The sequence below is a fragment of the Apteryx rowi genome, unplaced genomic scaffold (assembly GCF_003343035.1).
Source record: "Apteryx rowi isolate R43461 unplaced genomic scaffold, aptRow1 scaffold_253, whole genome shotgun sequence".
Classification (NCBI taxonomy): Eukaryota; Metazoa; Chordata; class Aves; order Apterygiformes; family Apterygidae; genus Apteryx; species Apteryx rowi.
In genome coordinates this window covers 749,535-775,038 of record NW_020448897.1, presented here as the reverse complement: position 1 = coordinate 775,038, position 25,504 = coordinate 749,535, and positions in this window count along the sequence as shown.

Below are 25,504 nucleotides of genomic sequence, written 5' to 3'. Positions count from 1 at the left end.
GAAAGGACCACCGTAGAAATCTGAAAATTGTCCATGGCCAGGGAAAAAATTAGCAAGCAATGCAACAAGTGTGGTCTTTGTGCCACATTCAGTCCTGAATCCAGACTGAAGAAGTTCAAAGAAATGTGAAATCATGCTGTTTTTCATCAAAATTTTTTTCCTAAAACCTACTAATTTTCCCCAGACAAAAAGACAGAGACAGCTGGATCTCCAGCAAGATTGCTAGCTTCTGGCAGCTCCTTCTTGAGTAAATCCTAAGGATCTCTGTTCTGAGAGAAGCAGGCAAATCAAAACTTCAGACTGGAATATGAATCTTGTCCTTGATAAGTTTGGATACATCACTCTCAAAATGAGACAGAAGACCTTCAAGAAATTCTAAGACATGGACCAGAAACTGAGGAAATTCTGCCAAAACTAGCCTCCTAACCCATTGAAACAGCACGTAGAGAATCCATCCTTCCACTTGCATACCTGAGAGAAAGTCTCACCACCATGTGAACTTCTGGGAGCAGGCTAATTCCAGGCACTTGGATTTAAAAGAGACATTTTGCTGCCAGTTCCTGGAAGTGAAACAGGAGGGCTCAAATTATTAGTATATTAGGGCTATTGAGATTAGCGGAGAAGGCCTTTCAGTGAATACATAGAGAACATTGCTGTGGAATAATTTTTCTGTAAGTGCTGTGTCCCTCCACGAAAACAAAAACCCTTTGGCTTTATGTTGGCTGCTTGGTATATGGTAGATCAGACTCCTACAGGCTCTTTGTTTTCCTGCACTGAAGGGCTTTGGTGCCTGTGAACCAAATAAGATAGGCTAGGAAGGAGGTGAAGTCTTCAAAACTCACCATTACCTTATATGTTTTCAAGGTACAGGCTGTGTATAATTTTTAAAAATTATTACTGTGTTATTACTGTAACCTTTCTAAGTTTATCACACAGGCCATGCTTTTGCCTCTTCCTTTTTGCTACCTCTTTTTTATAACCATTCTTTCCTAATTTCTCAATGTTTTCCCAGTAAAAGGATTGGTGTAAAAAACACCTATACAAGATTTATACTTCTGTTTTTTAAATTACACTCACTATTTAGTGTTTCCTTAATGTGAAATTGTGAAATACGTAAAAGAAGGCCTGATCTTTAAAGATAAAGAGTACTCAAATTGCTATTGAGATCAGTGGCAATTATGTGTGTTAACACACACGTCATAAACAAAAATGCATGGAATTGAAAGAAATTCAGTATTGGGTTCAAAAGGTGCTGAAATAGGAGGCTATCTATCTCAAGCATTTTGATATGATACCCAAAGGATTTATCCAAGTCAGAGCAGCCTCATGAATTCATTCGAAAGTGAATCTCCTTGGAACCTTTCCTTTATCTTAGAGAAAGCATTAGGGATCAGAAAAGGAGTTTTTCACAGATAGTATGATATTCAGCTCAAGCAATCCTTTAAATACACGGGAGCAAATAGGACAGTGATGGACTATGGGTTAGGAAATAATATTCTTTCCCCAGTACATCCACCATCTTTCCATATACCCAGAGGCATGTTTATATAGATTCACCTGCAATGCAATTTTAAAAACAGGGGTTTTTTAGAACAATGCACAGGACACAAACCTCTGAAACCTGTATTTCCTTCAAAAGAATTTGTGTGATTTTGAAAACTAAATAGGCATTTTTATGACCCCCCTCCCCCAAATCACATGATGATATAGGTACCTTCCCCAGTGCATACCTTTTTGTGTTTTTCTTTTGTGTTTTTTATTACGTGATTTCCAAACCTTGCAAGGAGCTAAAATACATATTAATGAAAAATCTAAATTAAAAATCATTTGGGAAATGAATTAAGTTCAAGGGCTTTTCAGTCTTTCTTAGGGCATGTGTCTGAATTTGCTTTAAAAGGTTGTTTTTCTAAGATACTTAGGTTACAGGAGTGATCTAATGCTTCCCTTAAATACTGCTCACATGTCATTTTGATAGATGTTTTGCATGGCTTTTGGTGGCTAATGTCAGTTTCCCAACAGAAATGTTGCATTTCTATTACTACACCCCCCCACCCCCCACTTTCCACTCTCCCCAGGAGATCTTTGTAAGATTTTTAGGTAAGAGAAATGTTGGTCTGCACTGGGATTTTGGTTTTATTGGTTTTTTTTTAACTTCTGATGTACCTTTACAGCACTATAAAACAATGTACTAATCCACAATGCAGTACCATCAGAGCTCTACATTAGAACAGATGTTTAAAAATCATGAGAAATTGGGCTGGTGACCTACTTTTAGGCATAACTATTAAGGTGATACTTAGTATGGTAGCAAGCTTAGCTGCAGCTTTCCATCTTGGATCCTTGGATTGCAGTTTCTCTGCAGCCAGCTCTCATGTCCCTTTTGTCTTGCACTGGGAAAGCCCCAGTATGACTTACTGACCAGGCCTAAACTACTTTTCTTTCCTCTCCAGGCTGGAGGAGTTCAGAAACCAGTGGTCTTTGCCTGTAGGAGTTTGACCTACCATATACCAAGCAGCCAACATAAAGTTAAAAGGGTTTTGCTTTCATGGAGGGACACAGCACTTACAGAAAAATTATTCCAAAGCAATGTTCTCTATGTATTCACTGAAAGGCCTTCTCCACTAATCTCAATAGCTGTAATTTCTTTAGACATTCCAGGAGGATTTTGTGTCTCAGTCTAGACGCACTTCATCCCTCTGTTTTGAAAGAGAAAGCCTTTTGAAACTGCCAGGCCTCATTGTTTTCCTGCACTGAAGGGCTTTGGTGCCTGTGAACAAAATAAGATAGGCTAGGAAGAAGGTGAAGTCTTCAAAGCTTACCATTACCTTATATGTTTTCAAGGCACAGGCTGTGTATCTTGAGTTTCTGTTCTCTTTCTGCTTCTTGTTTCTTAAAGTTCCCTATTAGAGTAAATAAAAACTTGTGATCCTGAGTTCTAGTCCTTCCTCAGCTTCTCTGATCTACTGAGACAGTCCCCTCATGTTTCTGTTTCCCACAAATATTCTTTTTACTGTGCAAATTAATCCTGTAATGTCTATAAGATGTACATAGCATTAGCAAGATTCAAAACCGAAAAGGCATTATGAAGACTGTGTTTCCCTTTCCGTATATGAATTCCTCTATTCTAGAAGAAATCTTGCAAGGTTTAAATACCTGCTGCTGGAATTTTTGAGTATGCAACATCCTTGGAAGGTACTGACATCAAACAGAATGAGACCTGATTTTTTTTTTTTTTTTTTAGTCACACAGAAGTGCTCACATATGCAAGACAAACAAAACTTTTAAAGGCAGACTGTTTATAGAGAGTTAAGTAAGCTATTGCCTAGAATCAGTGAAAAGTGACAGCCATTGCCCTGGTCAAATCATTATGCTGAGTGTCATTTTGGAATAAATAAGTCAGCAACATCTTAGATGCAACAGCAATGCAATGCATTTATTATTTTCTTACCTTTACATACAGTCTTCCTGAAAAATGTCATGAAGTGTGACTCATCACATCTGCATGAAGTTATGAAAAAAGTAAGCCTTGTTAACCTGCTGTTTGAAAACCAGAACACTTTTATCAGTTCATATAATTGCTAACCCCTTATTCACTGTTCAACACTGAAGGGTTCTTTGCCTCCTAAGATCCCACTAATTGCTGACAGATTTGATTTCTCTGTGACAGCAGGAGTCCTGTTTCTGGCCTTTACATCAAGTAATTGCTTTATTTTTCTCCCTCTGCTCTGAAAAACGGAATTCCCTTCTCCCCTGCTTGAACCTCTGTAATGACTTCTTTCTATGTTATTAAATCCTTGCCATTTAAATCACATTTAGAGATGTTTTGAATAACTGATTCCAATTACTAAGGCTCTTACTAAGGAGCAGCTGAAAACGCAAGTCATTACTTGCCCATAGACAAGCAGCTACACCTTGCAGCAAAGTCTCTGGTGGACTGTATTTTATTTCTGCTCAGTAAGGTGCAATTTATACTCACAGAAGGTGGGTGTTCAACAAATATACAGCTGCTGGAGCTCTCATAACTTGTCATTTGTGCACAATAGAGATCTGATTTTATATTTATTTTATAAATAGTGCTATTCCTTAAAGAAATCATCCTGTCCTTCATGTAGTAACTCAGGAAGCCTGCTTGGAACAACAGTAGAGATGAGCAGTTGACCGACAAATGACCCATGTAAGGTTACTATCCAGAGATCTAATAAAAAAGCATGGCAGGGTAAAAAGAAACATGACTACAGGTCGTACATTCCTTCCGTGCAGTATGATCAACTTCTGTTGTTCTTAACATTGTTTTTTGTACAGGTCATGATTCCTTGTGTCTGCTAAGAACTTCCTAGCAATAACATTTTAGTTCAGTTATTAATCATACTTGTAATCATTAGTGCCTTTGTAGAAAAAAATATGTGCCAGGAGATGATTATTTGACAAATTATTGCAGGGAATCAGTATAATAGCTTTGCTGATCCAATCAACCTTGAGCCATTATAAAAAAATTATGAAGCAACTTTCAAAATGTTTCTGAAACACACTACCCTGTAAATGAAAGGGGATTGAATGGTTAGCATGTGGTTGTCTTCACAGATACCAGGCTCAGTTAATTTTCATACACTGTTGCTGCTGTGGCATATGTAAGCAACTAATAAATAAAAACAATTTATAATAATTGGGGAATTTGTAGTTCTCTAATCCATGAATTTATGAAGAGGTGTGAATGCTACAAACTTAAGTTTGACTGAATATGTACTGGAATCCGTTACTTGATATACTGGGAAGACTGGTTTCTATGTGCGACTCTCATTTTCTGTTGGTGCAGTCTGAACTGGTGCATTGGAATCTGTACGAGAAATACCTAATGGCTTCTGTATTCGTATATTAACTTCCTAGTACTTTCTTCAGTCTAGCCCTGATAATTAGCCCTGCTAATATATACAAAGACCCTAGTTTACTTTTGACCAACAGAGTAAAACTACCACCATCAAATGAAATAAAAGGTATGCTGATAAAAGCACAGTTTGACCACTGAACTTGCATCAGTGGTCCGGACTTCTGCCAGCACAGCTATACAGTAATAAGGATGCCTCCTTTTTCCAGCCCTGACAGCACAGAAACTAGCACAAGTTAGTTGTTAGGCCCTAAGGCTGTGTATGTTCTGTGGAACAAAATTTACCTCTCAATATGCGATGGTGGTCTTAAAGCAAAACTATTTTGCTTTTTGAGTACATACATTCATGTTTTAATATTTTTGTTATATTTGTTCTGGAAAGCTATTTGTTACAGTGTAAAGTGTTCCCATAATTTGATTGGAGATATGTTGTGCTCCTTCAGATTGCCTAAAAGTCTGTGTGTGAGTAGACCAGTATCTATGCATCTCTGCATGCATTGCTACCTTTTTTTTTTTAATGTGTAGATAGATAACTATTCACTGATAATCATAATTAAGGCTTAATCTTACTTTCACTGAAATAAATGAGCGCTTTCCCATTGACTTCATTAGGAAAAGATATGGATCCAGAACCCAACTGCTGCTATTAATATTGCCCCAATAATATTATTTCATGCATATAAAATCATAGTTAATGAGCAAACTAAAGTAGGTGGGTTCATTAGGTATTCAGAGCTATGTTTCCTAAATATATAAATTAAAATAAAAATCAAAGTTTGATGAGTATAAAAGGGAGCTGTTTTCTGTTCTTTTGTGTGGATGTTATTCAAAGCTTTCCCTTCCTATGCATAAAAACAAGAGAAGGTTGAAGTTACTTGCCATTGTTTTAAAAAGCAGCCTGCATCAAGACAAGTTGTGGTGATCATTTTGTTGTTATAAGCACAGACCAATACACCTTGTGAGTTGTATATGATCTTGTACTGCTCAGTTGTCTGGAATGCCTTGGCCACGGGCTAATGAAGGAACTTACCTAGGCATGCCAAGCACAAGCTGAGAAAGAAAGGCTGGCTCAGTGCTGAACGTCCTGCCTTTCATGTGTTTTAATTAACCCCATTACTGGTTTTAATTAGAGATGCTTAAGAGAATAATCTCCAAGTTTTGATCTGCTCTTTATAAAGTGGTAGTGGCATCTGAAGGGGTTTTAGTCATTTCCTCCAATAGAAATCATGTGTCAGCATTTCCAGAGAGCAGGGGATGTCCATATACTTTCTGCATATGTGGGAAATAGCTGATTTCAGAGCACAGTAGAAGGGCAAATTTTCATGTCTGCCCTGTGCAAGGGCTTGGAAGTAAGCAAATTTGAAACTTGTGCCAGAATTTGGAAGCAGTGTAGTTGTGTTTGTGCAAGAAGGTGCCCAAGCTCATAAGACAACATTGCTTGTCAATATAGCAGTGTGGATCATTGCCAGCTCAGAGTGTCTCTGTTTCCTGATCCACTGGAACGAGTTATGTAGATGTACCTTTGGATACCTGAAATTAGCCCCATAAGGGCAAACTTCCCAAAATGTTTAGAAAAGAACAGCAACGTTTTCAAAAGAGCCAAGATGTCAAACTTCACTTTTGAAAATCTCCCCAGGAATCCCATCTAGCTGCCTTTTTAGTCACTTTGAAGGTCGATGATTAAATCCATACTTACAATGTGATTCTCCCACATGGGGAGCAATGGGAGCTTTGTCATCACCACTAATGGGGACAGGATTGTGAGGAATGAAATATGCAAGGAGTATGCAAGGAAAAAAATAGGCTTGAAATCATCAAATGAAAGGAACCAGTGGAGTTCTTAATTTTTGTTCCTGCTTTAATTTCTGAAAATGATAGAAGCACTTTACCATTTTTAAAATGATTAAGTTTAAAAGTGTTTGGGGTTGGTTGTTTGTTTCTTTTGGGAATGACTTACAATAACCAAAAGATATAAATCAAGCCATGGTTTTGCTTTTCTTTTCTTCTGCAGCCACAGCTTAAACAACCAAACAGCAGGGCAGCTTCCCAGCAGCCTGATTTCATACTGTGTGCTCTGGAACGTATTGTGTGGGGGCATGGCTAGGACGGGCCTGACAAATGGCACTATTTAGTCTGTGACACATGCACGTTACTGGGAGCAGTATTCGTTTCAGTGTGGGATGGACACTTCCCAATACGTAACAAGCTTTGCAGTACATGATGCACAAGTTTTGCTGTGATGAAGTTGTTTCGTGATGTGCTGCATGCCCTCCTGGTTAGGAGAGCCCTAGAGCCCCCAAGTAGGTGGCTAATTTCCTTATGCTATCTTCTTGGTATGCTCCCCACTGTTGGTTTAGAAAGGAGCAGCATTAAAAGTTGGATAGCCCAGATTCTGTGATTACTTCCGGTGAAATCCTCACTCAGGCTTAACAACATTTTAGGGTTTGGCTGAGAAGTGTGTCAAGTTTTGTACCCAGCTCTTCCTCCACTTCCCAATCTCCCTGGATCTTCCAGGTCTCCCTTATTCTAATAAGTATTTTAACCTACCTTTATCTTTTCTGCAGTGAAAGCCCACAGTGCCTTCTTAATCACCAGTGACTAAAGCCTAAAGCCATACCCAAAGTAGTTTTAAGCAGCTATCTTGCATACTGATAGCAGTACAGCTGTGCTGGCTTGGTGGGGGCCAGCTGCCTGAACATTTACCTGGTTTCTTGAACAGTATTCTTCAGGGTGCCATGGCCATATTCCCTGTAATAGCTGAAGGAACTATCATCGTCTGGTTTCTCCCTAGTCTCCTCAACAACTGCTTTGCTCCCACAGTCAGACACACAGCACTGCAGAGCTGTCAGATGGTGAAAATCCATGGCATTCTCTAAAGACCATTGAAAAAGAAGGCCAAAGCCCTCTTTTGCTCTCAAAGCCAGGACCTATCACCATAGTCTTGATCCACCCCCTTACTTTTAAAACCTTCCCTCTGCTAGCAAAACACATTAGATCAACAAAGAAGCCCACTGGCATAGTTAATGTGTGATACGTGAAATCATGTCTCACAGATCCCTATGCTTTATGCCCTCCTGTTCAAACAAGCAGCAGGAGGTAGCCAAGTAAGGAATTGATCACTGCTGTCCAGGCAGCTGAGGTTGTGGCAGAGGTATCTACTGTGGTGTCTGCAGGAGGTCAGCCTGCTTTCTCCTCAGTATTTCAGTTTTCTGTTTGTAAAATGAAAATAGTAGCCCTTCTGTGTTTCACAGGCATATTGTGAGGATAAATGTATTAAAGATGTGCAGTAGTCAGAGTCCACATTAGGGCAAAAAATCTTAGAGAAGATAAATATGCCTGTAGACACCAAGTAGACTCTTTCTTTGATGCTTTAATGCTTTTATGGTCAATAAAGAAAATTTGAGTTTTACAAAGGCTGTCTGGCAGTTCTAATATTAGCATCCATACGACAGCTACTTCTCATTGGCAGTATCTGTTTGTATGTCTATGTGGTGCTGATATTGTTGATAACATTTGTAAGTAAGATAAACCAAACTATAAACCTGGTTTGTGTTTGACAGTGAATTGGGTTGTAAAAATGAAGCAAAACACAGTTCAGTCATTTGAGTTATGAGGAGAGCAAAAAATCCCCAAATTTCTATATTAAATGAAAAAGTGTGGAAGTTGTTTCTTCTCAGGAAGCAGCTGTGGGAAGACCATTATAACTTGGAAAAGGAGTAGATATCATTTAGTAGAAATGCTAGTGGATATTTATATTTCCTTTGGCTTTGGCTCAACTAAGCTAAGAGCCTCTTCTGATAAATTTAGTGAAAGTTGTAAATGGACGAGACAAAATTGCCATGAGAATCTATGATGTGATCGCTGTCTCCTTTGTATGGTGAAGCTGCACTCTGTGTGAGCTGTTCCCTTCATATTTCATAAGGGAAACAGTGCTATAAGAGATTTTACATATCCTTAATGTAGCCATATGCTTGTATACTAGTTTGTAAATGATTGTGTAATCAATCATCCACACCAGGGATAAAGTTAAGCTGCATATACAACTTTACTGTTGTAATTTCTTGCTTCTGGAATCTTATCCATACAATCACAGCTGCCTCAAAATGGGGTTTGTTTGTTTTTGGGGGTTTTTTGTTTTTTCTGGAACATTTGACTAAATCACATTTGCTGATATTTTATATTTTTCATTTACGTAACACCTGAGCTTTATTTACTTTTGAAATAAGTCATGTCATTAGCAGAATTCATTATCCATTATTACTGTCATGTCATTCCTGTAATAAAAGAAATGACTGTAGAAGCATTCAGTGGCTTAGCTGGTAGCATAGTGAGCTATTATGCTGCAAACCTGCATTCACGCTGTACATTGGTATGCCAAGGCTGGCAGAAACTAGGAGCATCAATGAGGTAATAGTCGTAATCTCTGAGAGGAGGATTATGTTGTGCTGCACTGAAAATACCTCCTACTGTTAGCAGGATAATACTTCAGATGGAGCTATAAATTGTTCAGCAAATAAGGACAGGTGCTGGAAAGAGGGTAAAAAAACCCTGCAACATTCTACCATTATCTGCAGATAAGAGGTGGAAAAACTGTTGTTCTCACTGCTTAACTATTATCATTCTTTCTCCATTTAATTTGCCAGCATGGCATGGACAGCCACTTAAAAATGAAGTGCATCTATAGTAGCTGGATCTCTTCTTCACAGAAATGCTATTTGCTTTCATTGATTGAACAAGTGCCAGTTGTAGATATGCACAGCATGAACATGGACAGGGTGCCCCAGCCACACTGTTGCTTCTCCCTGTGTGATCCTAAGCTCTCTACTTCACTTAGTGCTAATATGGGAAATGACAAATCTGACCCTGGCTAGAGATATGCAGAGCTTATATGCACAGCACCCACAGGCAGCACTGGCACTGGATTTTCAGTGGTTGTAAACTTCCTAGTAAAGAATTCTGAAAAGGGAGTCTGTGAACTCCGCATCTTCTAAAGGAGATTTTGCTACCTTTGTTACCTTTACAGCAGAGATTAAAGATGAAGTCAGAGTGAATATTACTTACTGAATCTTTGATTTGTGTTGGGTATCATCTATTAACAAGCTACCACATTAATACAGAATTGGCATCACTAATCCCCTGTCTCTTCAAGTCATCAGCCACTATGCTTTTCACTGTTTTCCTGCTCTGAAAACAATTGACATTCATTACTGGATGTGGTATGAGGAAGTTTTTAACTGTTCCTTTTCATGCTTTTATATTTATATAGTATCAGCATATTATGCTGATACTCTAGGTTCACCTTCACTGGCCTAGGAGGACACAAGCCATGCAGTTGAAGCAGATGTGTTAATCTCATTGATTTTGTGGTTTGGTTCCTATTCTGCAGCAGGTCCTAGCGCTCACTGAGAAATCTCATTTTCTAGAAAAAAAAAAATGTTGGCAAACGTTTTTTAAAAAGAAAATGCACTTTCCAGAGGGTCTTTTGCCTTAGGATGTCAATGTGTTTCATGAAGTTGGGCGAATGGTATTTCTCCCATTTTACAGAGGATGGAAACGGAAATTAAGATATGAGATAAACATCAAAAGGTATTTAAGCAGTGGTGGGAGAAACTGTGCCATCAGTTGAGTGACCCCTGAAAGACATTGCTCTACCACAAAACAGTGGAAGGGAGGAGAGGGCATTCAATGACAGTATACAGACCACCAGTTCAGGCTAAAATGTGGTCAGAGCTTTGCTGACACATTGAATTTTACAGGTAGCGGTAATTTGCCATGGCCCCAGCACTTGCCCATAGGACTATCTTGTCGTTTTTTCCAGTGCTAGAGTTTGTGCTTGGTCCAAAGCCACATCCAGCCACTCAGTGGTGAATTTTGAGTGGGAAGCAATATTTTCAGCCTCATGGGAAGGCTTCACTAGCTGTGAAGCTTTATCTTGAACCAAGCTAAGATTAACATTTATGTTTGCCTGAGTTACTGCTCAAGAAATAGAATTGCTTTTTCCTTGTGTGCTGAGCAACAGCTGAGGGACCTGTTCTTTGACCAGACTACAACTCCCATGATGCAATGAGGACCTTCTTTCTCTCCATGTGAAATACTTTCTTTGATTAGAAATGTCCACAGACCATTTCCAGGTCCCAGGTTCAACAATTTTTAAATGGTTTGTTCCATGGAAAATTTCATCATTCCCAAATAATGTCCTATTTTGGGAGGACAGCAAATGTTGAAATCTGAACTTGCCCATAGATTGAAATTCCTTTTTAAATTTTATCTAAGCTCACACTTGTTCAGTCCTTGAGAAATGGGAAGAGAGACCTCTTTTGGGCAAACTCTTAGCAACACAGGAATTAAAATGTGTTCAACTTTGGGTCTAACTCCACTCCCAGTCATACAAATGGAGACAGTGAGTAACTCCCCCCCATATGAGTAGTCTCTCTATGTGTACAACTGTTATAGGCTAGAGGAGAATCAAGCACACAAAGCGGTTGAGGGTTTGAAGCATGAGATTTGTCTGACAGAAGCAGTAGAACAAATGCAAATCTTGAGACACTGGTTTAATTTTTGAATTTTGTGTACTTTCTTCCTCTTCCTCTTCTTCTTCAGGAAGTGTGTGCAGTACTGCACAGAAAAGTAAGTAGCTTTCACTTTTCTGTGCTGAAGGGTTGAGCCAATACCCAAGGCATCCCTATCATTTTGTTGGTTTCCAGCAGTCTTTGGAAGCACTTTTATCTTTCTGCCACTCTGATTTAAGATACAGTGTTACTTAAAACCCCCTAACAGGCAACTAAATGTCAGAAGATGAAAAAATAAATTTCCATCAGGCTCTGCTTTTTATAAAAATATATCAATTTAATAACTTGGTTTAAAGAAAAACAGAATGATCATGTTAAAATACTGCCAAATTTATAAACTTTGACAGTCCCACATACTGAGATGAACAGGCAAATTTATTTCATAAGAAATAAAATACACTTTCTCTCTGTATTCATTGAAATAAAAAGACTCACACATCTGTCCCAAATTTCTTTTAAGGAATAGAATGGCTGCTAGTTACTAGAAAATAGTGCCTTTCTGCTGGCTTACCTCAAGATAAATTTACAGCTTCACTGTAACAGTATCAAAATTCAAAAAGTAATCAGTTCAAGTAGCATGAGATCAAACATTTTCATCCACATTAACTCTTTGATGTCACGATTCAATATCTCACGATGAAAGACGTGTATGTAAAATGCAGGAGTGTTTATGCAAGTCTTAGTTCTAGCTGTTTCAAAAGTTGAAAAATCTGTGGGGTCTATTACATAGGGGTTGTACATTTGCATAGAAGTGTGCAGTGAGTATTGTAGAAAGTTACCCTATTACAGGAGTTCCGGATTTACATGCTTTTTGAAAGATGCAATCCTTAGCATTAGCAGGACCTCACAACCTCATAGTCCAGTTCCTGCTTAGAGGCCTGAAAGAATATTCTCAAATATGAAAAACATTACAGGTGTACTTCAGTGCAAGATATTTTTGCAGTTAGAATGCCAACCAATTTCAGAAGGATTTCGGAAAAGGGATGATTTTCCCATTATCTTACCTCAGAGTAGGGATAGTCCACTCTTACCCCAAAACATTGCAGAAAATGGAGAGCAATATTTGCAGCCATGCAAAAGAGAAATGGCACACTTTTCAGGACAGAGGATGCAGGAGACCTTCTCTGTCACAACAGATAGAGTTATTGTACAAAGTCTTTCTTCATTGCTAAAAAAGGGATTCATGCAGTGTCCTGAATCAAAAAGAAAATCCTCGTTTATGAACTTTTACTCTTCTCCCAGACCAAAGAAATCTGTTCTTGATCTAAGTCTTTGATCCTCTCTCTCTCTTTGCTTTGTGCTTCTTAGATGGCAACCAAGGGAATACCAGGAAAAGTCAGCAAGGAATTTCCTTATTTGTGAGGCTAGCAATGGTGTAAGTCTAACAGGTGTGATATAAGCAATTGTTTTGTTTACTGTGGCATTCCCTCTGGGAGGAGAACATATGCTGGCCCCAGATTTTGTGGACCTGAGTATTACAAAAAGTTTAGAAAAAAAATGAAGGCATAGCCTCTGCCAGGAAAGGTGTGCCAATACATAGTTATAATGATGAGCCTAATGAGAACCAAGCAGGGATTTACTTGGGGTAGATAAGAGTAATCTAAAGGGCTACATCTCCCCCATTTGCCCTGCCTGATGAAGTCCTTGTTTGTGCATGATATGACACAGCTGCAGCTGCCCAGCAAAGCTGAGGTTACATATCCCCCTGGCACAAATTCAGCTTATGCTGGCCACAGCGTGCTTTTCTGGTATAGCCTGAAACAGTTCTACAGACAGGGCAAGCAAAATCACTTTATGCCAGTATAAGCTGCATTTCCCTGAAAGATTTTGCCACTGCGAAGTATTCTAAAAATTATAAAAATAAAAAATATCACACCTTTGGCTGGCATTAGCCTGTGGGCAGAAGTTTTAAAGATATATTTGGCCCAGGTTTGCTTTTGCTGGATAAGACTACATCAATGCAATTTAAGAATGTTATGTGTTAATAATAAATGTCAGGTTTATTAACATATTTAACAATATTAATAAACTGGAAGCTGTCAAACTGGTATTAGCCTAAGTAAAGACCATAATAACACTAAGTGGTAAGTCTAGGGGACTACATGAAAACAAGAACCTTTCTTCTCATGGATGTGGAAAGTGCTCTAACTGAAATATCAAACAATATATCTCCTACCTTTATGAAGAGCAGCTTTTGCACAGGGAAGCTTACTTAGGCAGGATCTAGAACATACAGTGAAAGCAGGAAAGAAGAAACAAATGAGCTTGTACTATAGCAGGTCAAGGTCTCTGGATTCCCTAAGGCTATTCCTTTGCTCATCAAAGCACTTTGCTCTCTATGAAACAGAGATATTGTATGTAATTGTCTACTGAGAAGAATCTAAAGTGATTTAACCTGCCACAGTGAAATGAAGACTTCCATGAGAGATTCCCAGAGGAAAAATTAGTGGCCTGAATACACCTGGCTGGGACAAAGCATGTGTCCTCCAAGGAACAGACAGGCCAGACTCTGCATCTGCCCAAGCAGTCTGAGTACAAATCCTTGAAAAATAAAATTAAAAAGTAATTACCTGAATAAGGGTCACAGAATCCATTACTCTGTAGATAGGGCTTATTAGAACAAGCTAATATCAGACAGATACAACAAGTATGACCTGCCGTAATCCAGCTAAACCACAGCTGCATATAAAAATGTAGTATTTATTCTGCAGAGCTGCCTGATTTTTAGAACGTTCCCAGTGCTAGAGTATAACTTTGCTGTATGGCAAACACAGCTATTCCAAAGTGACTTCTAGCCTTCTTCAGAACTGCCATATATCAGGGGCTATAAACTGAGGAGACTAAACAGTTGTGATTCAGAATAGACCATTTGCCTCACTATGTTTGCCAGTTGAGGTTTGGAGAGGGGGGGATTTAAATCTATTTTAGCACCATAATTTTTCTTATTTAGCCAGCACTTCCATAATTGCTTGCAGGTTAGAAGGGCATTTGGACCCTGACCAAACAAAGCTCTTGAGTATTTCCAAGTCATGAGTTTGGAAGTCAGTAGGATTACTTACTTACTCAAGAGCTGTAAGGAGCAAGGGAAGCAAGGTTTGTAGGGAGAGGTAATGTATTTTATGAGGAAAACTGATATCACCGGAAAAAATGGACAAGCTTTCATGGACACAAGTTCTAAGTGTGACCGCTGTCAAAGACTTTCACTTCTGGTGCAGACAGATTATTTGGTTCACACCTCTTGTTGCCTTGAAACACCTCAGGCCCAGCCTTCTCCCATTTTCAGGCACTTGGCTGGGGTGCCTTTTATCACAGCCTTGTCAATGAAATCTGAACTGCTCTGTAGATGTATCCATCCTTTTTCCCAGAAGGCCTGAGGCGCCTCTTGAATTATGTGCCTATAATTCAGGGGGATTTAGGACACCAGATGTGTCATATAATGTTATATAATCATATCCCAGATCCTGGCTGTCAACATCTAAAATCCAGCAAACCTAGATGAGATGATTTCAGGCTCAGCTTCATTGTGGTTTCATTGTGGTTCTTTGGCCAATGATTAGCTGTAACAAAACACAAATCTAAAAATCTGGCTCTGAACTCTCAACAGCTCAACACTCTAATCCACCTCTTCATAATCTGTTATATCTCACAGGCTTTAGTGTAGGTGTGTAGTTCAGATATGATGACTGAGTTCCATTATGTGAACACCCACACAGTCCTAGCAGACAGAGCAGTACTGCAGATCTTATTTCTGCACAGAAGTCAAGCTCTAGCATCCTTCCTCTCCCCACACACCTTTTCACCCCCATCTGTGTTCTGTTCTTTAGTATACTCCAGTGCCAGGGAATCAGTTTCTACAGTCCAAACATGCTACACTCCCTGCTCTGAATCTGCTTTAGCAAGACAGAAGACAGAATGTGCTAAGTGCATCTGCCATCATCACAACAGCAGGCTTCCGGCTGTACAGGTGAGTTTGGAAAATGTGATATGCTGTGGATGGCATTGTACAAATCCATGCGCTGATGGTTATTCTTCGTGAAGATGGGCAGGAGAAGAAGGGGACAGAGAGGATAAGGATTTTATTTTAGTATTATCCATTTCATTGAGATATTTCACTGCATTTGACATACAAGGTCTTCATTTAATTAAGCTTCTGTTAGGGAGAGTGAAATCCTAGTAGGAGTTACATTGGCAAGATGACCACTCTTATAATATATAAGCCTTATAAGGCTGCTGAATGTTTAAAAAAATATATCAACAACCTCCACCCACCCAAATACAAATCAGGAACAAACTGCACAAAAGCCTCCTATTCCTACATAAATCTACACTATTATTAAAAAATCGTGTACTAAAGAAGATTGAATCCCTAGCAAGATTCAGCTCAAGAAACAATGAAGCAACCAAAGACAGCTTACCAAAAGCAATGTCAATAGGACGTAGTGCAGTGGCAATACATGTCATGGATGTCACATGTCTGAAGGACACCCTTCTAATTTTTGAAATCTAATTAAAAATTATTACCAAATGTCACATTAGCTGATTCCAAAATCTATTTCATCAGCTTAGAAATTTTTCATATCACTGGGGGTGCACAGGTTCCTACAAGAGTATAATTTCAATTTGTTTCTTAATTAACATCACCTCATAAATAATAATTACCCTGTTTTAGCCATTATCAGACATGTTTTTCTGGGTGCCCATAATGACAAAACTAATGTAAGCCATTCATATTGTTAAAGCTTTGAGAGCTAGCCGGGCTTGATAAACAGGCTATATGAGACCATCAAGAAAACCTGTGCTAGCAAATTTCTATCATGGATGAATCAAAACTCTGTGTGAAAGGTAATTTCAGCATTTCTGGCCTTGCAAAGTAATGCCAATTTAAGTAAATATGATAGGTCACTTTCCACTCTTGGCCTAGTTGAGTCAGCATGATGACCTAGGCAACAAAGAGGAACTCAAAGCAAGAGTCTGTGTGCACTAAGGAAAGAATAAATCAACTTGTGTCATAAATCAGATTTATTCTTGCAGGAGCCAACCTCAAAGATTCCTTTGCAAGCTCTTGAGGTAAAGTCAAGGCAGTCAGTTCATATTTAGACAGTTCTTAATCCGTCTGGCATATTTTTGTCCAGAATTCCTCACACAGACGACTGGTACTAAGTCTGACACTTTTCAGCTGTGGCTGTTTTCCTGCAACTGTGCAGTCCATCTTGCAGTGAATACCCCATCTAGTCTCTAAGTCCTGTAGAATGTGTTTTCACCCACAGTGACAATTTCTGGATTCAGTCTTAGATTTTTGGATATTCGCAGCTCAATCACAGCTATTGCTTCAGCCATGCACCAGAGACCCAGAAATCCCAGACAAATGACTGAAGTCTCTCTATCCAGGTAACATTTCCAGGCAGAAAAAATAGATTATATTGTAGGAAACTGAGTGAGTATTAGTCCTTTTTTTTAGTAGTGCACATCCTCCTTCTAAAATTCATGAACACATCATTACCAGTTATAATTTATGCCAGCTGTCCAGATTAGTAAATCAAAATAATGAAATTGTGAAATATCTTCCCACAATCAAGAATAGGGGGGAAAAAAAGAGTTTTAGGGCTTTCCTGAGCATTTGCAGTGATGAGCTTGCCAATCAATTCTTGTTGTGTAGTGAGTAGAAAAGAACTAATTATATGACTTAGAATTTTTTCTTTTTAAATTTCAGAACAAAGAAAATATAATAATTGTTGGTCCTGGAAACTTAAATATAGAATATGCTATAATCCAGAGTTCATTATGACTTCAGGGACTGGTAATAATAATAAGGCATTATGCAGTCCTAAAGAACTTCATATCTAGAAGGTAAATACTTAAAAGTCATGGTACACCAGCAAATCCAGAGGTAGGAATAGAGATTATTATGGTTTTAGGTGTGGGAACATTATTCTTTTTTTAAATCAGCTCTAAATCTGATTGCAGAAGAGCTTGATTTCGAAAGGGAGATTTGGTGTTCAGCAACAGGGGAAGGACGTGCATTTCAGATACTTTCTCCTACTTCCCTGTTGGTATTCCACAGTAAAAACAGCCTGAAATTCATTAAAGATCACACAAAATAAAGTTAAAAGCTTCAGTTATGTAGTAGAAATAGGAAGCAGATAAGTGTTTTTCCTTTATTGCTTTGCCCTCAGACCAAGACCACTGAAATTCTAAGTCATTGCTTTGTGATTTTTTTTTGTTTACACTATGTATAATGTTCTGATCATCTGAGTTCAGATCTTAACACAGAAGGACCCTCACTGCAAAAAGCAACCACAAAACTGCCCTTGTTTTTGACAAGCTAAAGGTTAAAGATACTATGTTACCCCCTGATCCTTAAAGCAATGAATAGTATCTGAGCCAGCACATGGAACAGCCAGCTAGAGTTTTCACAGGAAAGCCAAAAGTTTGGGACATTACCCTTATTAAATCAAATTATATCTCTAGCAAATGCAATATTACCAACTAAGTAGTGGTTGTAATGAGGCGTTCTGTCTCCTGAAGGACTTAAGATGCCTTAAGCTAGCTACCCTGTATTTTGATTTGAACCTAAATAACACAAGAGAGGCCTTGTGGAGGAAAAGGAGAGGTTAGATTACAGGCACCCTATATGTAGTCCTTGGAAGTGTCAATGTTTTCATGTTCCTGCTCCAAATACGACAGAGGATTTGAACCAAGGTCTACCCACGTTTCAGCTAAATACATTAACCATTGGACTGTGGGAGAGAGAGATTAGGGAAAGAGGTGCTCCTTGAGATAAAAACTTAGGTTAGGCACATGACTTCTACAGAATTGCCTTTCCTATCAGTTGTATCTCTTAGTGGCTGTTTTAGTTAGTTTGGCTGCTGTGAATCCTCTTGTTAAGATGCTAGCTCTCCAGAAAACACAGGAGTAGCACAAGTCATGGAGCCCATTAGTTAGCACAAATATTTTGTTTTTATAATGTTTCACTTTGGTTGTAAGTGGCTTTCTGGATTTATCACTGATGAGTGACAAAGAGTGACGAAGCTCAGCTGACCTGTCTTTTTACAGAAAACAAACTTGCTTATGCAGTGAGGCATATGTTCTGTAAAACTAAGGATGGAAAAGACAAGACCATAAAAGCATGCCAAAGAAACCCCTGAACTGAGGGAAAGGTAACAGTTGGATTAATGTTCAACTGCTTCATTTTGGGGTTTGCCATGAATAATTAAGTGCAATTAATAAATGGTGCCCTGAAGATAGGATCAAACAGTCTTTGGGTGTGGTGCTTAATCCTTCCTGAGTTGGGGAGCAAGGCCAGCAGCCTATAATGGATTTAACTAATTCTCTTAATTGCAGCTTCATTTGCCTGATCTTTCTAAATGGTATTAATCTAATGATTTGCAGAATAAGCACTTGGAAAAGACTTACCAAAATCACATTCGAATCTCAAAGATATATTTCTCTTCTTAGATTTTTTCAGTGATAGAAGAGATTTCATTGACAATGCAAATTCTATTAATTTGGCTAAGCAGTCACAGTTTTTGGAAAAGAAATTGAATTGTTGTTAACAAATTCAACCTCCAGAACTGACTTTGTAATGACAAGTTCTATAGGGCTCCTGCATTTATTACTTTATTTATTAGGGCTCATTTATTTATTTATAGATTATTTTGTAGAGGACTGAGAATGACATTTCACTCTCATTCCTGCTCTGGGTACTGATGCATTGTGTAGATCTTTGTGTCTCACAGAACTATTCACAAGAAACACTTTCTACCTATTGGCGACCACAATGGGACACAAGGAAATAATCACAGTTCTAAATACCATTATTGTCCTTTGCCTGGACAACAGCAACTACAGCACATCTGCACAAGTCACTAGCTCTTAGGAAATTTCAGCTAAGAAAAAATTATAGCACATATTCTCAGGATCGTGGGGTTTTCCATATCAGATCTGCCCTCTGATTTCACCACAGAATAGCATTCAGGTGTTCAGTTCCTTTCTTTAAAGAGCTCAGTAAGTTGGTCACAGCAGAGCTAAAACAATTAACAAAAGCCTGACATGAAGACTACTGCCAACAACTTCCCTCCTTGGGCACAACAGAAAATTTCTCCTCTGACAGCAAAGTTTGTCTGAGATAAACCTAACAAACTGCAGTTCATGTGGAAACAAGTGAAGCTCAATGAATGCCATTAATTTGCCACAGGTGACTAAATCTGCCAGTTGGGAGGCTGAGCAACTTTGGGTTTGATCCTGTTAAGTACTGTTTTTTTTAAATGGATAGAGTGGATGGGAAAAAGGTAGCACTCAGACCTTCCTAGACTTAGACACCAAAATGAAGGTGTCAGTGCTTAATACATATCTTGAATATGCCTTCAGGACCAGATTTTTCTCGATCTATTGAGGCTGTATGTAATTTTGCTCCATAGGGTATCTAATGGAAGTCTGAAGGTTGCTTGCCACATCAGAGTGAGAGCGATCAGAAACTATGCCATAGTCATAGTTTAGCAACTATGCCAAATACGCATACATACATAGTTCTAGTTGCACAGAACTATGTTGATAATACGCTCTACATAAGTACTGCAGAGGTGATTTCTGTTCTTTTTGCTGGAAACCCGTCAACACTACTTGGGCAACAGGGGCCTGGTCTTTTATCTGTTCAAATAAATGGCAAAATCCCACTGGCTCAGCAGCACAGCATCCACTAGCTAAGTCCAGCTTTGCCACACCTTCAGCTCATGGGAAGGATCATTCTAGCTTTTAATTGCAGATTACAAATAACATATAAAAAAACCAATCAAACGACTGTAACAAGGGCTGTCCGACCATGTACACAGCTGTGCTGGGTTAATGTATGTTCACGCTGCTTTTCCTCTTCCTTCCTATAATTTGCTGTCTCCACTGTTATGTTTTGCCTTCATTTGGGTTATTAGGAAGGGCTGTTTTTCACTCTGTATTTGTACAGTGGGACTCTAAGGGCACCTCACACTACTGTACTATATAATTAATAACACTAATTATAATACCATACTTAATAATTAAGAACAATCATTATTTTATTCCATCATCAAATCAAAGAAATAACCCTGCTTCAATGCAAATAATACATGCTGTTGCAAGTAGCAAAGTGCTTGCAATACTCATAGCCCTTTTGCTGCTCTTAGATAGCCACTAACTCACTTAATTTTGTGTAGTTTAGCACATTACAAGATTGTTCAAGAGTGCCATAAATGATGTCAGGCACCATCAGAAACCACTTCAGAAAATCATTGCCTGTAGCCAGATCAAAAGGTGAACACCTGGAAACTTGCAGTTCTGGGAAAGCAGAATAAATCTTTTTTTTTTTTTTCTTTCTCTTCCTCTTGGAGATTTGTTTCTTTTTGCCTTAAAGAATTTGAAAGGTTTATTTACAGCTTTTCAAATGACCCCTAATCTATTTAGAAAAACATAGCATGGCAAATTCATCTCGGGTGTAACTCCCTTTGTTGACTTAAGCAGACTTGTACCAGAAGGGAGCCTGGCCCAGGAGTTCCTCTGTGGAGAAAAACAAAGCATTTGAACATAACAGTTAATTGACTTGTTGAGTCCCATCACAGACTGTCCTGGAATATATTTATTAAAGGTAATTCTCTTATTTTGGTTAGATTTATCAGTAATTGAAATTCACTTATAATATAGCTTTAAAACTCTTGATCTACAGGCTTCTCTGCTTGAGGCTGATAATTTTCACAGCACCTGGCAACATTTAAAGAGACATTGTATTATGTAGTTTAGTGAAAACTAAGACCATAAATAACTTGGAAAGTTGCTTATTCTTTCAGATATCAGCCTTTTAATTAATTAAATAATCCATCAGGATCAACTTCTAGGAAGTAATATAAAAAGTTATTTATTGTAATAATGTAGAATTTACACATGGGCTGGGATTCTGTTGCGAAGACACACAGAGTCCATAAATAATATTAAAATGATGTCTGGTATAGATAATTTAATCAAAATACAATTTGTTTGTTTAAGCTTACAAATTGCTGGGGGGGGGTGGTTCTTGGTCAGGTGTATATTGATTTATTATTCTTCTCAAAGGTGGATTGGACCCTGAGTCCAGAAACATGAATATTTTTATGAACTCACAAGCCCCCAGAAAAAGAGTCTGGGGCACAAACAGTCCCATCAGAATTGGCAGTTGCTACTTTTCAGGTGCTACTTACACAGCATGGATCTGGCTGTCAGAGCCCTCTCCATACATTATATATGGAGTAGGTACACAGGGTGGAAAGAAATTGGATGAAAGGACTGGCAAAAAGGATAAAGAAAAGAGACAAAGCAGAAAGCAGGGAGAAAATTAGGGAGGGGGAAAGAAAGAGGTGCTTTGAAAAGAGGACGTCAGCAAGAGAGATTGGGATGAAGAGACAAGGGCAAAGCATCAATGGACACCACTCCTCCCTACATGCTTGCTGAGTGGATATAACAGTTTATGGTATGAATCTGTTCTGTCCTGTCCCAAGAAACAAGCCCTAATTAACAAACAGGTGATGAAGTCAATAAAAAAGTGGTGAATAACTTGTGTATGAGCATGCATTTTCTGACTTTGCTTTGAAAAAAATCAGTTGCTTTGGTTTCATTTAAATGCTAAAGACTTGGTGATTGTGTTAGGGTGAGCTGGTCTTTGGTTTTCTTAACTACGCAAAGTCCTGTACAGTCATAATTATTTTAGTGTGAAAGGGAAACAATGAGCTCACCTTAAAAAGCAGATTTTGACTATTTGTGTCTTAACAAGTTTTCCATCCCTTTCTTCTGATTCAGCCAAAGAGAGTGTCATACCAAGGTGAGAGTTGTGCTTACTGTACTATTCTGGCCTCTCATCATGGCTAATGTATAATGCTTTAGTTATATAGTTTAACAACTTATAAGAAAATACTGAGGCCACAGAGCATGTACAAACACATTTCAAGTTGAACTGATGAATTTCTCCGAGACTGAAATTTGTTTCAGAAATGAAAATGGCCTTCCATGTGCAAGCAAGCTGACTTGCAGAAAAAGTATGAATAAAAATGTAGAGGAATGTAAAATAGAGTCTTTTAATGAAACTTGTAAACAAAAATTTTTTACAAACCGACTTCTTGCTAAAGAAGCTGGCTAGGTGCATGCATATGCATGGCTGCTAAATATATTTGGTTTACTGCATATGAAATTTCAGCCTGATTGATAGAAATATTATAGGGAAAAAAGTAGTAGTCTGTAGAAGGCTGGTTTGATATATACAGTAAACTTTTGAATTTACACATGCACAGAGAGAGAGATAGAGCTATTTTTCTCATATGAAGCAACAGCATGTAATTTAAAAGCAATATGTATAAACATTACTGAAAAGTGAATAATTGTTTTGATATAAACTAAATGAAATACCCAAATTATTTCTGTGTATGAATCCGATCATACATCATCACTGGGATTTTAAAACTGATTTCATGAAAGCAAGATCAGGCTCTGTAGCAACAATGGTATTATAGACTGTATTTTGATCTGGAATTACAAAGTATAAAAACTTTTATGGTTTCAGTCTGACAAACTCTTTTGTATGAACCACAGTTACAATCCTTTCAGTAGTACCAGGTTGCAAATGACAAATCTAATCTAAGAGAAACATTTATATGTTTGAAGTTAACTGTAATAACAGCTTTATTCAGTTAGACTTCTTAAACTTTTTAATAAAGCAGACACTTGACACATAGTTTTTATTTTATTTTTTCTAAAAGTTGCATCTCTATGAAAGTTTGAAATGATAAGTAATCTGAATAGAGACTAATACTTCTCAGTATTTGCCATATAGTTTATATGTATTACTATTGCTTAATAAATAGATGTTTTAAATATTTGTTCGCAGAGGTCTTTTCTTGAACTTAAGCATAAGTTATCCAAACAGTTGAAAAAGATTTATAGTTATGAAGAGGCCTATATGTCAAGCAAAGTTTTATGATATGTTCCATAATAAATTAGCAATAAATGGATACAGGTGACTGTGGAATTTATGGCCTTTAATGTTTTAATGCTTCACTAAAGAAAAACCTATTATTAAGGTCCTAGAGGGTAATACAAGAATACCATCTACAAATTGTCTAATTAAATAGTTGTTGCTAGGTATTTGAACAGTGGAACATTTCAGTTTGACCATTAGCGGGGTAGACAGTGGAGAAATTAACAGAAAACTACACTGTATCAGAAGCACAAATGAAAATCTCATCCTGCAGCCCCCATTCGAGAATGTTGTTTCTGCTCAAGCTAGTATTCGTACTGAAACCGACGGGCCTGATCCTGTAACCATCTCTCATTTGAATAATCTGCAATTATCCATGTAATCTTACTAAGTCTACTCATAGGGCTCTAAATTACTCATACAACTAAAGGCTGCAGGATTCATCCCAGTTTAACTGATGGATAAATGCTAGTATGTTAAGCACTTATGCCCCACACTGTTTGGCTGAGACCTTTTTAAATATTTCTGTCCGTGTGAAAACTATTGCTTGAATCCGAGAACTTAAAACACTGTGGAAAAGTGTCCTACACTGTGACCTCAGCTAACACTGGAAATTGCTTTAAAGCACATTCAGACAAATGCCCAAACTAGACAACATGTCTATTGCAGCTCTCTGGGAACCTTCTCTGTTAACATCTCTTGAATGGTTAAGCCCAATCTAAAGATAAAAACATTGATAAAACCAGGAGGAATCAGACCAGAAAAGAAAACAAACCTTTGGATCAAAATGACCATAGTATTTGGTGGGGTAAAGGAGGATTTATCTTTGAAGAGAAATCAGACCTGGCAATAAGTAGTTAAGACTCAAAAAACATTTGACATTGCCTGCTGTGCCACTGCCTGCCCATTTATGGGAGACAGCCCACACCAGAGATGTAAGACAGACCCAAGTGAGCACTCAAGAAAAGACTGGGTCAAAATTACTTTTTAAGATTATGCATATCCAAGCCATTAGCACTGTGTCTGCACGTTAACACATCAGCACAAAGATAGGGCCTGAGGAGGGCAAGGGCGGGGGGGGGAAAGAGTCATTCAAAAGTGCTCTGAGACTGCCATTGTGGCAGTTCATCTCTAAAAGGAAACACATGTTATCCAACCCTATGTCTAATAGGGTTGGACAGTAATTAAAAAATATCTTTTATTTGGAGAGCTGGGTCTTGAAACTAACAACTCGCACCATTAATCTTTTTGATCTGCTGCAATGATCTGCTCCATGGGTCAGAGAGCAGGTTTTCTGCCATTTGTACAGGGCCGAGCTCACTGACAGTATGGTTAACAGTAAAACAGATATAGTCATTACATGTAGCTGTCGATTAACAGTGATTGGGAAAGGGATTGTACTGTAATGGTTATCTGGTCACATAACAGTCTGCCCTGATCTCTCATACCACTGGGCTCCCATTGTTAAATCACCTTTAAAACTGTTAGCATTTCCTCAGAAATAAAATTTAGGGGATATCGGATTGAATGGGAGTCAGTAATAAGCCATAGTGAAAGGTACCATTACAATGAGGGACCTTTATTCTGCTCTTTCTCATTTTCAGACACAGCAGACAAAAACCTATCTACTGTTATGCCAGAAATCATGAGATTTGCTCAACAGATATGTACATTCCCACATGGCAGCTAACAGTTTAGGGGTTGTCTAACCTTTAAGCTATACCATTTTGACTCTGCCATAATAGTTAAAGCAGCAAACCTGTCTCATCCCTCCTACGCTATATGCATTCTTCCCAGTGTTAATACAGGTCTGCTGCACAAAGTGGTTATGTCAATGCGATTTCCCTCAACTGGGGAACTATTCTGGCCTAAGGCACACTGATATGTTCTACCTGTAAAACTGAATTAGCAGAGGGGCTATTATCTGTATAACAAGACAGGGTCCATGGTGAGGGGGAAATCTATCCATAACCAGAACAGTTACTAAACAGTAGTTTCTTGGCAGAGCCTTGAGGGTCAGATTTTTTAGCTAGCCTCTAATATTATTTTGGAAGATGTCAGGTAACTGCATTCAATTTCTGTCTATCA